General features: G+C 41.4%; 1 protein-coding gene across 1 annotated transcript in view; it reads right to left on the minus strand.

The window, feature by feature from the left end:
* Positions 1 to 15,335, minus strand: part of DIS3L2 (DIS3 like 3'-5' exoribonuclease 2) — a 196,722-nt gene that overhangs the window by 136,487 nt on the left and 44,900 nt on the right.

Raw genomic sequence — 15,335 nt, forward strand, 5'->3', positions numbered from 1 at the left:
AAATCAGGTAAGTAACTGACCATTGCTACAGATTCATCCTCACTTTAGTGCCGGAATGGCACAGGGGGAGGAGAAACCATATATGTAATCACGTCAAACAAAATCATGAAGAATCCATGTCCCAGTAAAGTAGACACCAGACCTGGATGGCATCCCTCGTTGTAAGTGACAGAGGCAGAAACTGCTCCATCTCAGGTTATAATGATCAAAATGGTTCATACCTTGGGTACATATGCCTTTACTAGCATCCTTCGTGCAACCAACAGTGTGTTGCAAGCACCTACCTGGCCCTGGAACCTAGATCCAGGTTTTAGTGTCAAAAGTGTTTAAGTTTCACTCAAGCTGTGGTATTTCAGTGGAGATTCAAATCGTCTTGGAATAAGAAATAACCTACTAAACATTAAAATCACAAAGAAATGCCCTCCTGGCAACTGAGCTCCTCTCCAGCTGGTGCTGGTGTTCACCAGGCAGGTAACTCCCTGGAGATGCTCCTCCAAGGTCTCCAGTCCTCAGCATCACTAACACAGTACATGACGGCAGCAACTCATGCCACCAGCAAGGCAAGTGAGGGCCCTTTAAAAAATGCAGTAAAAAACCCCCAACTTTCTGGTAACATACTTTACATGATAGATATAGTCACTAGAAACAAGCATAAATAGCCTCAACCATTCCAAGTAAGAAAAATACAATCCTAAAAGCTCCACAAATTATCGTTTTGTAACTAGAAAGCAAATGGATCAAATCAGACCTGTACAGGGAAGACTTTCACAATTTTACATATACAGAGCTACTGTCATGCTTTCAAGCAGTACCCATTTCTTTGTAATCTTTTCACAATACATAACAGAAATAAAATCAATTTTAAAATGGGGTTGAATTCAAGTCTTTAAAAAAAACTCAGACAACATTACTTTGAACCCTTGTTACCTTTTGTGACTCTGCTTTCCATCTTTGTTTTCATTTTTTAATATGTATATAATTTGTTACCATAGCAGATTTTGACTCAAACATTAAGTTGTGACAAAAAGGGAAAAGTTTGGCAGAAGGTGGGAAAATAGCCGATTATTAAACCTGGCTACATTTGGTACATAAAATACTGACACACAATGGTCTGGGCAAGAACAGTCTATTAGATTAGAGAGCTGACAAGGCTCCACACGCTAGTGACTCTGCCAGTGTGCCTATCCAAAAAGAAAACCAGTGTCAACAGTAATGTTTGGACCCTACCATGGTCAGATGTGGATGTATTCAGCTCTTAAATTTCAATTGCACCAGATGTGTGCAAGTGTGCAACTGCAGCAGGAATTAATTTTCTTCAACCCCTTCAGGTTTTTCCTGAATTTCTTTCTCTCCAAGCCATTCTTTGGAGAGTGTGAGATGTGTTTCAGGTGCTAAATTACAAAGCTTTCTATATGTAATGCAGCGAACAACATCAAATATATCCGAATGATAGGAAGTGCTTCTCTAAAGATGCAGCACTGAAAAGCCTGTGCTTGAAGAGTTTATGTTGCATTAAAGAAGGCAGCAGATATGGATTTCTTTTTAAATGATATATGCTAAAATTACTGTGCTTCCCTCAAGCTAGAGGATACACACTGCTGTCACTAGCTAGCATGATACTCCAGCTGTGACTACCTAAGCCCCCAGTCACACATTTCCTTATGGATTTGCAAATGGATTTTTAAGTAAAGTTTTCCAGAGTCCACAAAATCACGACCTCCACGCAGTGTAGAGCAGCAAAATGTCCAGATGCTGGCAAGCATGGGTCATAGGATTTGTTTTCTTTTTAAGGCCAAGACAGATCATTTAGGCTGACCTCATACGAAACAGAGCAGGGAATTTCACCCAAGATTTCTTACATCACACCAAAAATTTAGGGAAGCTGTACATCACAAGACTGGAAAGCTGCATAAGACTTTACAAAATCGGGAGCTCAATGGATACAATTACTCCATTTAAGATGATCAGAGCTGCTGGCCAACATGAGCTCATCACACAGATTCCAAAAAGCAGGATCCTTCTGTATATGAGCAGCAGCAAATCTGACCATGACAGAATAAGCATTTCTTACGTGCAGCATCTCAGAAACCAGAAACTGATGATATTGCACTCTCGTATTTCTTATTATGCTATTGAAGCTCATACATGACATAACACGTACAGTTAGAACATATTGGTACTTATCAGAGATGCAGAATAAATCAAATACACAATTGGCTAAGCCTATCACGTAGTCATACGTAGAGCATCGTTCTTTGCCAATGCAGCTGACTCTGCATGGACCCAGAAGGAGGGGATACCCCGTGGTGCATATGCATGAAATGCATGACCCTACTACCATGCAAACATCCCAGGATGCATGGGTAAAGCCCCTTAAAGGACCTTAACTTCCTGACCTGGGAAGTCAAATGTCAACTTTATGATTATATTATTTTCATACGCTTTTTAATAAAAAGAAAGCTTTTACTAAGCATTTTTATGAAAGTCAGTTGCTTATTTGAATGTCTGATCCTTATGATAGTGGCTGAATAAGTTTTCTTCCAACTTTAAACAAACATCTATCACTGAACAAGCATCAAGTTTCTGCCCCACAGTGATTAGTTTGTAAAGTCACAGCTGACTGAACAGAAGATCTTTGAATGAAAATCCTATTTCAACCATAAATGTAATAAAAAACAGCTAGTGGGCAAGTACATCCTGGCATGGATACGTACAATCTGGACAGCAGAGTGATTACCTCGCTGCATCCAGCCCAGTCTTGAAGTAGCCATCAAACGAACAATTGTCCTTACTCGGGAGGAATTTGTTCCAACGGAAAACTGAACCGGGAGTCTGTGCATCTCAAAGCACAGCTCTCCTGAGCTGCAGGAGAAACTGCTTTCTCTGCCAGAAGCAACCTTATACCTGCCCTGTTTAGTTCCAAGCTTTTCACAGACTTTCCACCTAAGCCTCACATCCACACACAGACAAAGCCCAGGCCTGTTTATTTTCAGATCAGGTATGGGGTTTTTGTTGCTGCCTCCTCAATGGCAACAGTTAACAACGCATACATTAGTCTATAATGTCAAACTACTGAACCAGACCAGTGATTTTCAATCATCTTTGAGCTATTAACCCTCAGGCTTTTTCCAATAAATGCACCAAACCCCCAAAGTGTTTAAGCCTGATACTAATACCTTTGCTTTTCTTCCTTATTCATCTCCGATCCTTACAAGCAATCCATGAATCCTCATAGATCTGAAGATGAGACATGGATGAGTGCTGGACTGGACACAGTTGGACAGATGCACCTTGCACGGCTGCATACAGTTACTCTTTCCAACAACAGAAGCTTGTGCAAAGAGACCTCCTTCACTGAAAGCATCTTGCAGGTAAGGAAGTAGGATCATCATCCCTACAGCTGTTTTGGACACAGATTCAATAAAAATGAAATTCTTCATCTCACTCAAAATGCTATTAATGGTATTAAAAATGGTATTAAAAAGAGGGACTAAAATATTGAATTTTAGACATTTCCACTAGGGCATACTATTCTTGGGATTCTTCAGGTCAAACTTGCCCACCATGCTCCAGGACATCACTATTACTTCAAGCAGAGAGCATCTTAAATTCTTCTTTAAACATCCAACTACTTGTGTTCAGTTCTTGCTGTCCTTTTTTCCATAGCAGAACTGCTTCAGAAATTCAAAGGCAGCATTTGCTTCCACTTAAAAAAGAAACAACAAATAGATACATGACTCATTCTAAAAAAAAAAAAAAAACCCAAAAAAGTGTTTAGATTTGATAATGAGGGAGTACGCTTATGACATTTATCACATTAGCCAAATTTGGTAAGCTAGACCCCTTGTGAGGTACCCTTCTTGCCGCTCCAGAATTCACCAAAGCCCCCTAAGGAGGTCTTGCAATGAACACGCAGTAGGAAACCCACAAGTACACAGAACAACCCACTGGGAATTAGGTTTTTGGTGGGATTCCACAGAGGTCTGCAGTAGGCCAAGCATTCCCAATAATCTGAAACTAAATATTAAGTCACTAGTAATAAAACTCGCGGATGACAAAGACTTGCAGAGCAGTCAAGTCCAATTGGTGAACAAGGCTGATCTGAATCCAGAATGTTTGAGAATAGCCAAAAGTAAACTCAAATATCTAAGAATATGCAATACATGCCTGTGAATGGGTCTGCCTTGGAAATCGCTGACTCTGAAAAGAATGTGAAAGATTTCTAATGAACAAAAATCTCGGCAATAGGATCCTTAGTATTATACCCAGTAAAAGCAAGCTTAGCTCTGTAATACCGCATTGATGAGAGACGCCAGACTTGTGCAACGTGTATTTTCATAAGGATACTGGGGAAGAATGGAGATGATATAGCACAATACCTCTTCTCCCTAAGTCAATCAAAACTCAGCAAAATGCCTCATAATGAGTAATCAAGCCCCAAATCTGTAACTTATCCAAAAGATTTTAGAAGTGACAAGCCATTAATGGTAACTCTCTTCACTGGGGCAAACAGACGATGCACAAAGAGGCTCTTCACGCTGCTACAGAAAGGTGCCATAGATTAACCAGCAAGTGGAAGCTGAAGACAGATTCATAGCAGGCAGGGAGCTCACATTAAACAGGAAGGACTAAACATGGGTACAGCTATAAGGGAAATAAGGTCTTCGGCCCAAGCCTCTACCTCCTGAGCTCTGCAAACCAAGGTAAGACACCTTTCTTCCAAAAAATACTTTGGTCAAACACAAGTTCTGCTTTAGCTGTGGACAAGTTGTTATGCTCAATACTGGGTAGAGAGACCAGTTTAGGTCAGTTGTTGGTCCTCTCTGCAGCTGAGCTTTAGTTAAGCAACAAGTTTGAGAAACAGAAACAGGTTGAAAGTGATTATTTCAAAAGGAAGACAGCTGAAAACAGGGGCTTTGGACCAAGTTACCATCTCACCGTTAAAAAGACCGTTGCTACCACAACACTAATACAAACACCACATTTCATACCAATACTGCGAACACCTGCATCTATTAGTCTCCCAGCTTTTGCCATATTAAACAGGCTTCACTTAAAAGCCAGTTCCCTAATGTTCACTCACGAGGGAGTAGGAACAGAGCCTGGCTAACATGAGGATGCTGTCACAGTTCATACGTACATGCTAGAGCCAAGCTACCATAAATATTGCAACGAAGAGCTTTACTTTTCTGAAAAGAGCAACCAAACAAAGGCTGGCTTGCTCTAGCTCCTTCTTGGCTAAAGAAAGGATGGCACTTCCAATAAGAGAAAAACCACCTGTCCCATCACCCTTCCTTCTCTTTATAATACCAAGTATGCCAAACAGCTCTGGCAAAGATGACAACACAGTAAAGGTGACTACTCTCAGTAGGAGCAGTTATGGCATTACTTTTAAAATAGCAATAAGGTTAGAGTGGGGTTTTTTGTTGTGGTTTGGGGTTGCCTGTTTTTTTTTTTTTTTTTTTTAAAAACAATCTTTTAATTCTAAATCACTGGAAACACTTGCTAACAGCCCACAGGATAGCTATTTTATATTAAGCAGCACATTATAGTTTACATTCCAGTCATCACATTGGATGCAATAATCATACAAACATCCAAACCAAAATCTCTCCTCTTGACTAGGAAAGGCTACTTGCTCCTCCCCAGTGGGCTCTGTTGTTCCCAAATGTCACATGCAGTTTTGTCATGGCAGTCGCTAGACTGTGGATTCAAAGGGGTAAATGATCTGAGTATGCAAAGGCCTTTTGGAAACAGCAACTTTTCAGAGCTCTTCTCTGACTCGCTCCCACTGCAGGAGGTGAGAGGTGGAAGAGAAACAAATGAAATCTAATGCATGTTTTTTCAAAACAAAACATACAGACAGATCTGCAGGATGTCCATCAAACCTATTGAATCCCCCAAGCCATCTCTCCCTTGCCCTCACCAGCACCCTGCATCCTCTCTGCTCAGATTAACTTGCAGCAAAGTGAATTTTTACTGCAGCGTAAATTCAAGGAATCAGACTGAGCATCCAGGTTTAGTCCAGCCTGAGCAGGTACAGCAGACAGCCCTATATCCAGACTTGTCAGGCAGCTGCACAAGTAACAGAATTAACTGCAGAAAAAAACCCCCGTATCTCCAAACAGCCACATTTTCTCACTACTTCATCCTGCTTCCACTGATAAACCTGATTCCTGAACAGTTCACTCATCTTTTCTCTGTGCTTCAGGCTGAACTTAAACATCACAGGTTACAGTGTGTCCCCTCCAAGTGCAGCTCAAGTCCTTCTCCTACCACCTTGCACAAATAACCAGAATAACAAGTGGAAAAGCATCAACAGGGAAAATTCTCAAGACTGACCTTTCTGAATCCTAAATCCAAAACAAGAACTGTCTCCCCACCATGTATCTCCACTCCGTATCTGGTGTCTGACCTATCCTTTGCCTCTGAAAGCTCCCAGCTCACATTGCCCTGGCCCTCGTCCCACACCTACAGTCTGCTTCCAAACATGTTTATCAACACTTCATTATCACTGAGCAGGAGACAGTTGCCTCTGCCCCCGTCTCTCCTCAAGTCTACTCCTGCCTTCACCTCCTTTCTGCCACCTCTCTGTGGTCTCCCCAGATCCACCTTTCCCAAGTCTGGCTCTTGCACCGCTGCCTGTAGGACACACCGTCCTAGGATCAGCACCACATTCCCTCGGGTTCATTTCATCTGGTTCTCCTAACAAGATAAATTAAACAGCTCCATCTGGATGCTCCTGCCTTTTGTACCCTCTAACAACTGCCGAGAAGCAGGAAAAGAAAAAGTTGTCAGAAGCAGCTGCTCCCTTCGCAGCACAGGTACCCCACGTGGGTCACACCACTCCAAAACTCCACAAGGAGCTACTCCGCAGCCCACAGAGAAAATATCTTGAGCTCAAAGAGGGCCCCTTGACCGAAGTTGCTTTGAAAGCAGAGCTGGTAAAGGTTCATAATAGGCCCATGGTAGGTCTGTACAACCTTTCCCAAGAATTACTTGGGGATACCTGTGAGAGAGATCTCTCTGGGCTTGAGGGGATTCACACTTCAGAGCTGCTCTGTGATATTTAAACGTGCTGAGGGTAACGGTGTCAAGGAGACGTGGGAAAACAGTGTCCCCATGCCCACTTGCAGGGAACACAGTATGATCTCCTTTGTAGACAAGCCAACCTGGTAAGGACTCCCAACAGCATTACAAAGAGCCGTGTATTATTATAGCCAGATCAACAAACTTGTTCCACACTTTCCACTCCTGCTGCCACCCCCAGGATTTCATTTGGTGCTAAAAAACCAGCCTCTATTTTCAGAATACCTGCTGGTATTGCACTGACCTTCCCACACACATTCCCCAAAACACAGGAGTCCCTGGAGCAGAAGCGATACAGCAAACACCTCGTGTCCCAGCCATGGCTTCCCAACCCACACACTGTTCTTTTATGCAGCTATATGTTGTCACACTTAAAGCAGTGATGAATGCTTAGCCATAGGCCATCATCTGTACAGCAAACCTCGCTAGTGAAAATTTAAGTTTGACCCCGGGAAGGTGCAAAAGATCTAGTTCAGCATTCAACCTTTAACAACACCCAGGAATCAACCTTCTCCTACAGACTCACAAAATCCGACGAGGCACACACAGTTCCTCCATCTCCTACAAGCAAATTCTTTTCATAAAAGAGGCCCTTAAAACTGGCAGCCTCCCTGCTGGACCCCAGTGAAATGTTCCTTGTACCTTGGGTCTTTGTATTGCCTGCTCCTCACAAGACCTCCCACTTTGGTGCATCTCATGAGCTGTGTGTTGCACTCCAGGCCACAGTGAACTGGAAACGAGAGTGTAATGCACAGGGCCCAGTTATGATGTTGCCAGAACATATTGGTTTGAAACATCACAGAAAAATATGCGGCTCCATATTTTCAACAGTAGCCAGGAAGAAAATGCATGGAACAATTTTGAGAACTGTTTTTCAAAAGTCATTTAAATCAAATTATGCCCCATCCACACTGGCAGCAAAACCCTCTCTACTAACTGGAACTGGTTTTCTTTTCTTTGTGTGTGTGTTCTTTTCTTTTTGGTTTAACATATTTTTTAAAAAAAACTGTCTCCCAGCCATCTTTTTCTGGTAATGTGGACAGGCACTGCAGCACTACAGGAATGGGTGCCAGGACAAAACCTATGATGCACAGTCCCTAGAATAAATCACTCAAGAGGGGTGGATTAGAGGAAGAGAGCAACGTAAGGTTACATCTTCAAAGGTATGATTCTCTGAAATCACTGCATTTTCAGCAAACTACTGCAGAAAGATATCCAGTTTGTATCTGATCTAAAGAAGCAGACAGTCTTTTGGATTATTTGCAACTTCAAGACAATACCATGAATCAATACATACTTTAAAAGATGTAATTATTACACAGTGCTTGCATGTAATCAGAAAAGAATCTACTTGTGCTGAGTGTGTATCATTTGAAAGCTGCAATGCCAAGCAAATCCACACCATTGGCTCACACAAACCCAAAGTATTATCCATTACCGCCTTCTTTTTTTAAACAATACAAGTATGTATGAAAAACATATTTCCTGGAAACAATGATACTCTTTGAAGACTTATTCAACATTTCATAAACTGAACAAGCCTGCACCCGCACGTGCCCGTAAGAGGAAAGTAGGTTGACAATGCAAACTAATCGAAACGTACTGGAAGGGCTATCCAAGATATTTGCATACCTATACCTCCCAAGGCTATACAGGTTTGAAGCTTTGTTCAGAACTGTGTAAAAATTATTTCCCACATGTCTATGAAAATCTCTTACTGGTGATCAGCACTTTAACTCATCAAGGCAGGAAACAAACAAATCAACCGAGAATTAACACGTTGGGGCTCGTGCCTTAAGACCCTCACCTTCTGGGTTTTTTTCCTCTTGATCAGTCTCCAAGTGCCAGTTCCCAGGGGTCCCAGCCCTGCGCATGTTTTGACACACTTTCAGAGCCCAGAATGGTACACCTGGGACAAAGCACACACTGTTCAGGAAGTGCACAAGGGCCAAGAAAAGCAATAGAAGTTTCCACAGTTAACTTGCATTACTGGTTGCCAATAAGCTTCTTATTATGAAAACCCATAATTGGAAACTGTCATATTGCAGAACAATTTATGGAAGTTTTCAGAGTATATATGCCCCAGTGGGAGCTTCCTTTGACTGGTGTGTTCCATCAGCCCAGGTCTGCTTATTTATTCACACACAGTGGGAGAAGAGCACCAGGAACCTAAACAAGTCATTGCTGAACCGTCACCTAGACTCCCACTCTAGAAGTGCTTCAAATAGCTCTTAGCTCCTTAGTCTTTCCAGTCATCCATCTTTAGGGCTGCATTCAGTCAACAGCTAGGCTGTCCTATCTTTATTTCATTTTATTTTCTGCAGAAGCATTCTTGCACTTACATTGTGATCAACTGCTCCTTTGAGGACACAAAAGGCAAAATGCAGCTGCTCTGGACTGAGTGCATCCCACTATTGAGTGCCTCAATCCCACCAAATGAGCTTGGCAAAATTAGACCCTACTCCTACAGTCTCTACCCTTTCACACCAAGGAAACTGCCACCTACATTAATTCCTAAATCAGATTTCAATTGTATTAAAATATGGCTCCAACCAAGAACAACAGCCTCCCCCAATGCCAGCACGATACTATTAAATGGCACAAAACCAGCCAGTGCTTCCTTTGCAGGTAGTCATGTTTTGGTGTGAAGGTAAGGGATTTCATAACAGGCAGGTGCTGGAGACGCATCCCAGGAAACTTAGAGACTTTTAGCAACAGAAGATTGAAGTCTCTTTTAACAGAACATTTTCCATACTGGAGCCATCAGGTACCATCTGCGAGAGTGGTTTCTCACTACAAGCACCTACATCCTCTAGGAGATGGGTTGAGACATCAACTGACCATCAGGTTAACTGTATTTTGACATGCTGTGCTGCTGCCAGTTTCAGTCATGCACACCAAGACCACTGTGAATTCAGTACCTTCCCCATCACACTGGGACGGGCACTGAAAAAGCTCTGCGTTCAGGGGAAGCTGTGGCAGAACAGGCACAGCCACGGCGGAAGAGGACCACCCGCAGAGGAAAGGAACTGGAGCAGATAATACCTGCAAGCATCGTAAGTTGAGGAAAAGAAAATCAGATGATTCACTGGGGATAAAAGATAACAGCTTCCTCTACTGTTGAGAGCCTTCTGTGTCCTTAAAGTCATTTCTGAAGAGAAGACAAGCTGTGAGCCAAACATACTCCTTCACACTTGATATCAGCAAATTCTGACTCGGGCCAGCATCTCACTGCAACATAAGGCACCAAGTGCCTGTGGAGGAGAGGAGGGAGATGACAGCAGCACATTTTGCTCAAAGATTCCTGCAAATACACAGTCTGGGTTTTCAAACTGGGAACATTCCTCACCTGTGACCTAAACCTGATACAAATCCATTTATTTGGGCTTCCTGACTTAGAGACTGTTTCACTCAAATGCACAGAGGAGTCCTTGAATGCCTACTTAGAAAGAGCAGGTTGGGACTGCCTTCATATTAAATCACTATTACAGCCAGGAAATCCCAGACTTCCATATCTATCTTAGACTTTCAACAGGTTCCTTATGAAGTGCGTAAGGAAAATAATCCTGCTCTCAATCACCCATGACTTTTGGTAAGTCATTCAAATCATCTTGCCTAGTTTGCACTACTTGACACTGTGCTAGGCAGATCTGCATATTCTGTACTGAAGACGTTACAGCTGAATTTCACACAGCTGGCAAGGCAGAGTCCGAGTGTGAAAAGGCTGAAAATAGCAAAGCGGCTGTGGTAAAGCCACACACACAAATACCTCACAGTTTTCACGAATTAAGTATCTTGGGTTGCTCTGCTTCACAGGCATCAAAGCAAGAGTACGTCGAAGAAAAACACATGAAGGCAGCTGGGAAAGCAGGTGTCCCAGGAGAAAGTGAGGGGGGTATTTCTCCACTCAGAAAATGGGGATGATATTTGGTTTACATGCATATGCGAGGATTAATGTTTCCAAATACTTCACCTAGGTTCAAAGCATTACTTCATTCTTTGGGGCTTCTCAGAAACACTAACACACCGTTACCTTTCTCTGAATGGAGGGAGGCTTTCTCTCTTCTTCCCACCCAGGGACTAAGGCTTAACCACACAGACTGTGTTCAGGGTTTCACAACCATAGATCAGACTTTCACAGCAGGTACTCACATAACCAAAGGGCAGCATTAGTTTATTTACAGCTGCTAGTTGAAATTAAGACAGGATGGAACCAAATGTCCCACAGTTCCAAAAACAAAGCATCACTTCTTTTTTGTCGTTGGAAGAAATCAAATTCTTACTTCTACACACAAGGCTAATGGGCTTATTGCTAATCACAGCAATTATTGAATTCCTATTTAAAGATGACCCGAGACATTCTGTTGTATCGCACTTGGGAATATCATTAAAACAGCAAAACAAAAGCAAAATCTTGAATGACTCCATAGTTATAACCACAGCACAGCTACCTCTTCTTAAGTTTCAGGCACTTATTAATATGAATTTTTGGCAATTTGGTTATCCATGCCTATCCAAATTAGTTCAGACCTTGGTCAAAACATTTAAAACTGAAATTTCAACTAGTTTAGAATGACATTATCTGATTCTGAAATGTTCAGGTAATTGTCTATTACTATAACAGAAAACTAAATTTTTAATATAAACTTCTTCACTGAACTCACCTCCAGCAGCAAAACTAGTTCAACTAAGTTGCTCTGCATAAACACAGTTCTGCTATGACTTTTTCTTGTTATGTAGCTTCATCTACACACAAGCAACAGCAACAGTACTGAAGAACTAATCTCCTTCTAAAAGCAAGTCATGAACCTGCCACAACAGAAGACATACTAGAAAGAAAGGCATAAGAACATGGTAACGGGTCTGTCTCCAGGGAATTGGTATGTCTGTCTTTTCCTGCTGGAAGGCAAGGAAATGCCCATTCAAGGCACAGGTTCCACACACCACTATCTCTGACAAAACGCATCCTTCCCAGGGTTATTTGTTTTCTACTCACATTCAGTTGCTCCAGTGCTCCAGTCAGAACCAGGGACACACCCTACAGAGGGCTGTACCAAAATGTATGCAACACTGTTAATGCTCCATGGAACTTCTAGGAAGTTTTTATTAAAGACAAAAAGCATTAACAGGAGGGAATAGGTGAGAACAGGAAGGTTACACACAGATTGCCTTCGAAAGGAGCCCACCTTAAAGAAAATTCAAGTAAACTCACTTAAGTTTGCATTTAGAACTAGGGATCCAAGGTGTAGCAAAAAAGCTTCTTGAAACAGATGGGTGACACTCAGCATTTTGCTGAGGACCTGTATTGCGGCAGTGTTTTCTCTCCGTCTAGTGAAAACAATCAGTATCACCAGGTTTCCTCTTGAAATGGCGGCAGGGAAATGACTGCCGGCATTTGCGTCATATGGATCTGCTTACATTACTTAGTGACGAATCTTATTAAAAAGCAAGCACCTCAAGTGAAATGTCTATAGCTCAGTTTGCTTGCATTTACCTTTAGCAACATGGTATGCTTCATTAAATTTTGAAGCAGTGTTTATTAGAAGAGTAAAACGCATCAACATCCTTCACCAGGCTTCTCAGCTTATTTTCATGACGTCAATATTCAGGTTGATTTAATCCAGTGAAAATATACATTGATTAAACACAGTCTCAGAGCATCTCCCGCAGCACTGAAAAACGCAGTAAATAGGAATGACATATTTTTACTTCTTTCCTTCAGAATAAGATTTACTATTAACGTAAACAAGGTATATCTCACCTTTGCAACCAGCAATTTAAAAAGCCTCTCCCTGCAGCGAGCACTGGGAAGGACTGGCCACCACAGAGTTCCCTGCTTCTTGATGGCAGGTACCCTCTGGTCTGTTTTTCCTGCCTGGTAACAGATGCTGTTTACCAAAAGCTTTTCCACAGAATGAATCAAAAGTTAAGCTCAATTGTTATAACTCAGTTTAAAATTTAATGCAGGGCAAGGGACTAACACTGGGGGGTTTCTGGTCTACTACTTCTCTACAAGCTGAGTACCGCTAACAAGAGATTTCAGTGTATACTTCTCCTCTGTAACCTCAAGTTAGAAAGCAGTCCAGGTTTTCTTTCCCTCTCTCAAAATTCATTAAAAAGCCTTATTCAAGCTGAGATTTTGTATACAAGTTTTTTGCCAAGAACAAATTTTTACAACTGAGTTTTAAGCTCCTTTAAAAAAAAATCCAGACATTCATAATGGAAATACTGACAGTGCCCATAATCACAAGCACAGAAACATTATTGCGATAGGTAGTTCATATCCCATCCAAAAAGAAAAGAAAAGTTGGTCTCTCAACCAAATTCCATGTTCTTTCTGTAACAATAGCCAGTTATGAGATCAGTAAAAACAGGTGCAAGCAAAAAATACTGGGGGTTTAAACACCGATGATGGCAGCATAAAGCTATCACCTTGGTCATTAAACTCCGATTGTGCAAGATTTTTTTTTTTAGAAAGTCTTGAATTACTTTATAACTCATTTCTCCTGGGCAAACTCTTCTCTTTAGTGGTCATCACAGGCTAACTTGGCATATCTTTGAATTGTGCTTCCAAATCCTAATAGCTTGGCCATTCCCAGAAATTATTAATATACTGATTTATATTCAGTTTTGTCAATTTTATCTCTTGGCTCAGTGTGATGAAGCCCACCACTATACATGTGCAGCTCAAATCATCGCACAAAAGCCAGCTCTTCCCTGCTGACAGACTAAAGCTCTGCCCTACAACTTGCCATGAGTTCTCCCCTCTGCCTCAGGATAAACTTTGTGTTCCAGTTAAGAAATGGATGGCTGCACACTGTAACAAACTGAATCTCGCAGGCTATGCAAAAGCAGTGACCTGCGACATTGCCTGGAACAGATACACCTTAAACAGAAAGAATCAGTGTCCACCTGTAGCAATACGTTCCTCTTAATATTCTGAACACACTTCCAATTCTCTTAACAAATATGCAGTAAACACTGTGATGCAAAGTAGAAATACAAGAAAAATTATGTGCCTGGTTGTGTTACGAGGTACAAAGCCGAGGTGCTAACAGGCCACGTGGGGAAGCACCACAGTGTCAAGTGTTAACCCCATTCAACACTCTTGCAAAATGAATCTGAGAATGGCAAAATTCAGAAGCACGCTCAAAAACATGTGACTGAACTAGCCTTGACACCTGCTTATGTCATTAATAAAATATTTAATATATGAAGAACACTGGGTCTCCAAAGTGCCTTAACCAGTGCTGAAATGTGTTAGTCATCCAACAAGAACTCTCACTTCAACACTGGAAATTACAGAACAAGGAAATCAAATCAAACTTTTACAAGGTAGTCAGCTCAAACGCTAAGTTTGGACTGTGCAACCTGCAAATATTCATTACTAAAAATTACAGACTGCTAGTCCTTTTTACCAGAAAGGAAGAGAGTATCTCTCCCTTGCAGTACGTTGTGTACAATTATTGAACTCTGACACAGGCAGCTACACTGGGCTTTCAATACGCTCATTAAAGCGTATTAAATTACGCTCAAGCCCAGTAAATTCAAAGCTGCTTCATACAGATCTGCTGAACTCAAAGCAATCTTCACTTTGTTCAATCTTCCCCTCTGGGTAAAATTAAGTATGGGATGACATTTCACAATTTGCCTTACCTGGAAGAAGTTATTTCAAGAATATCTACAAAGGTAAACTGTAATACAGTAAATGTGTTAATGATAAATTGTTTAAGCAACTTGACAAAAGAAAAAAGGCAAATTCACACCCAGCAAAAGGGCAGGTTACTCCAGACAACTGAGAAGAAAGTAAATTTGTGTTCATTACAATTATTTTATGTATCATTTAATTAAGCTCTCTCCATAGTAACTTCTGTCATGTATCTTAAGAGGTCTTGAGAAGTATATTCTTGGAACTCCACAAGTGACAGGACTAAATCTCAGCTCCACTTCATCACAGGGAAGTTTGGAAAGAAGCCTCTGGAAACAGTACCGCTGCTCTGCAACTCACCGAGTTTATGTTTATCTTTTAAAACAAGAAAAAGTTAGCCCTTTCATATACACACACTTTTATGATAACAGGATTTTCTTCACAGCTTCAAGTTAGGCACTGAAGTACTTTGTTATGATTAGTTTTATCACATTGAATCCAAATGCTCTGGATTATTAATCAACTTTTCTGACAGGTGTCCAATAATGAAACACGCCATGCAGCTAGCAATGACTCACCATTCATCTTAAGCTGATAA

Source organism: Pelecanus crispus, chromosome 9 (genome assembly GCF_030463565.1).
Source record: "Pelecanus crispus isolate bPelCri1 chromosome 9, bPelCri1.pri, whole genome shotgun sequence".
In the NCBI taxonomy this organism is placed as follows: Eukaryota; Metazoa; Chordata; class Aves; order Pelecaniformes; family Pelecanidae; genus Pelecanus; species Pelecanus crispus.